Source organism: Miscanthus floridulus, chromosome 13 (assembly GCF_019320115.1).
Source record: "Miscanthus floridulus cultivar M001 chromosome 13, ASM1932011v1, whole genome shotgun sequence".
In the NCBI taxonomy this organism is placed as follows: Eukaryota; Viridiplantae; Streptophyta; class Magnoliopsida; order Poales; family Poaceae; genus Miscanthus; species Miscanthus floridulus.
Genome location: NC_089592.1, coordinates 80,534,839 through 80,538,065, shown reverse-complemented (window position 1 = coordinate 80,538,065; position 3,227 = coordinate 80,534,839). Strand labels below are relative to the sequence as shown.

The 3,227-nt window shown below is 44.6% G+C and overlaps 1 pseudogene; it reads right to left on the bottom strand.

The window, feature by feature from the left end:
* Positions 1-534: 534 nt before the first annotated feature.
* LOC136500137 (probable serine/threonine-protein kinase PBL23) lies at positions 535-2,686 on the bottom strand (annotated as a pseudogene).
* Between the last annotated feature and the right edge of the window lie 541 nt (positions 2,687-3,227).

The window sequence follows — 3,227 nt, the reverse complement described above, 5'->3', positions numbered from 1 at the left end:
CGTGGCAACAAAATAAAGGGGAGGAGAAGGGACGGACGGCCGGCCAGCCGCGCAAATGGTAGGTGCCGGCGTGCCGCAGAGCATGATGGCACGACCGGTCGTTTCAGTCGGTGATTGGCCTACGATCCGATCCGTAGCAGTAGCGGCTTACGGGTAGTGGTAGGCGCTTTTCCTTAGGACGCGGACGTGGCGTGTCCGCTCCGCATCACCGCTGCCGTGTTTTCCCGCCGCGCACCCCATCCCGCGCCGCTCGCTTCTCGGCGTTGTCCGTCGCGCGTCCCACCCGCGCCTCTTGCTCCTCGCTCTGGATGCGCCCCTGGTGCGCGTCCCCGATCGGACAGCCGTCGGGTTAGCCGCATTGGCCGTGCGTGCTACGGCTGTGCGTCGGGCCGGTCGTGCCACGCCACGCCTGGGCTGGCCTGGATGGCCGCCTCTGCTGCCTCCACCACGGGTGCCACCCGCCCTATCGAGTACCGACGAGGGCAGCGCAACCGCTCACTGGGGCCGCGTAGCCGCCTACCTCCAAGGAATGATAATCTTGGGAGAAATGACATCAGGTACTTGATACAAAGTGCAGTAAGTAGTTTACAACTGGCTACTGCACATCTCCAAGACAATGAAGAACAAACTGTATATGGTACCAAACACTTTCTCGGGTATTATTTATCTTCCGACAAGTACTGTGTGATATATATGCCCATCAGCTTATATATCTCCATTAGTTCCAGAAAAGATTTTATTTTCGACCATCCATAGACGACCTGAAGTGAATCCCTATTCCCAGTAGTTTCTGACAGTTCTTTCAAATTTGCCTGTTTGATGCAACAGTTTCATTTCCAGAATGATGATCTAAGATACAAGTGATACTTGCTATGAAGTGGAGTAATGTACACAACCAGCTGCGGCACTCTCCCAGGCCAATTATAATATGAACAGTACATGTACCGACAACTCTCTCCAGTATTATTTGTCTTCAGATAAGTAACAGATAAACCACATGTATGCCTAACATGCCCATCAGTTTATATATCTTCATTAGTTCCTGAAACGATTTTTCAGCCTTAGGCTGTCCAAAGATTTGTTAGACCTCCAAACACAGTCAAATGAGCCACTACTCCAAAACTTGCTCTTTAATAACATAATCAGCTCCAAAACTTGTCTTTTAATCCCATCACAAAAAAGTTAACAAGTTAGGTACAGGAGTAAACAATTGAATAGGGAAAAAAAAAAGTTAAATATATTGCTGGAAACAAGAAGCATACCCAGTAAACTAGATTCCGTTCCTCTCCTTCTTTACTCTCATCAATGGTAGTCTTTCCAGTAATGAGCTCCAACAGCACAACCCCAAAACTGTAGGTATCTGACATGACTGTCGGGTTTGTTTGATTAGCAATCTCTGGTGACATATATCCAACCATTCCCACCATTCCAGATGCTACTGCAATAAGCTCATCCCCAGCTGGGGCAATTTTAGCGGTCCCGAAATCAGAAATCTTTGGACTAAGGTCCCTGCTTAATAAAATGTTGTCTGATTTAAAGTCCCTGTGGATGATTGGTGGATCAGATTCAAGATGGAGTTTCTTCAGAACCGTAGCTGCATCACGTGCAATTCTCATTCTTGTATACCAGTCCAACTCTGCAACCGTTCAGTTCAGTTATTAAAAAAAACTGAGCATCAGATCTTTTTTTTTTGGGTGGGGAGAGGGGGGGGGGGGGGGGGGGGGGGGTGGCTAGGATTGAGCATTAGAACTTAGTAAATAACAAAACTAAAACATTCAAAAGCAACCATTATCAAAATGAGAAAAAGAATGCTTTCACACACAATCAGCAGCACTCTAATGTAAAAGATGTTAAATTCCTTTTCCTTTTTCTCTAGATATACTACGTGCACATGTTCACACATACATAACACCAACGGGGTTGCAGTTTTATTCCTGGAGCTACATTTTTCCTAAGTAAACAAATAAAGTTTAACTTTAAGGAGCCTAGAGTACATTTAGCCACTATATCTAAAAGATCCAAATTGGCCTGACAAGTGCACTCTGCAAAATATAGAATAAAGCGGTATAGATGACGGAAAATCGAGTGGTTTAAAATGGTGGAATTATCTCTATATGTTGCCCTCGAGTTCAGTTGGCAAACAGAGCAGCCCAGAAAATGAAGGAACTGTTTGCGTTTCATAATCAAAGCTGCACAATGGAAGAGACCACTGTAGCTTCCTGAAAGATGGATTTATCAGTATGTATATGAGAGTGGTTATCACTTTATTGGCACTGTTTCTGGGCATCCAGCTCGCTTCCGTCAAATCGCACCAATTGCTAATTTGAAACAGATGTGTTACTTGATTTGTTGATTCATTTCCTGATTAACTATAATCAAGTACATAGGCAGCCAAAAATCTTATCAATTCATATAACTAAAGGATCCATAGGTAACAGATAAAGAGTGCCGGATGGGATAACTCACCACTCAAACGTTGATGCAAAGTCTCCCCCCCCCCCCCCCCCCCCCCCCCCCCCCTCTTCATATTCATACACAAGAAGCCGTTCTGTTCCCTCAGAACAGCAACCGAGCAGTTTCACAATGTGTGAGGGTGGGAATTGAGCACATAGACCTCCCTAAGAAACGCCCTTTGCTTATAGGCAAAATCAAGGGATGTCAACCGCTTGACGGCAACCTGGTTCAAACAAACAGTAAACTATTACAAACAGAAATTATAGTAGTAACCATCCAAGACAAGTAGCAAATTCTGGGTGCAGAATCAAATTTCGCAGTTTGAACATAACGTTTTCTTGTTCTAATCTGATGGATTGAGGTTTCTTTTAGATGTTTCACTTGTGACAGCTGCAACAACCTACAGGTGCTATTCCTAACACATGATATGTGTAGTCTGTCAAGTTCAGCACATCATTTGATATAAGACAGAATGCAGAAAATGCAAAACAGAAAAGTATATACACGATCAGCTCAATGGTGACACAGTGACAATGTTTTAAGATGTATGCATTACTATGGCACATAGCAGAAATTGAACTGTCCAATGCTGGGTAAGTGGCCTTCATAGACTATGCCTTGGCCCCCTGAGCCTATTCTGAGGTTCTTACTGAAATTATCAGTTGCAGCAGAGAGCTCTTCGAAGCTTAAATGTTTCCACGGTCAGTGTGAAACTTGTATCATCATCTTCGGATCCTGTTGGCCCTGCCTCAAGAAAGCATCGAAATAACTTC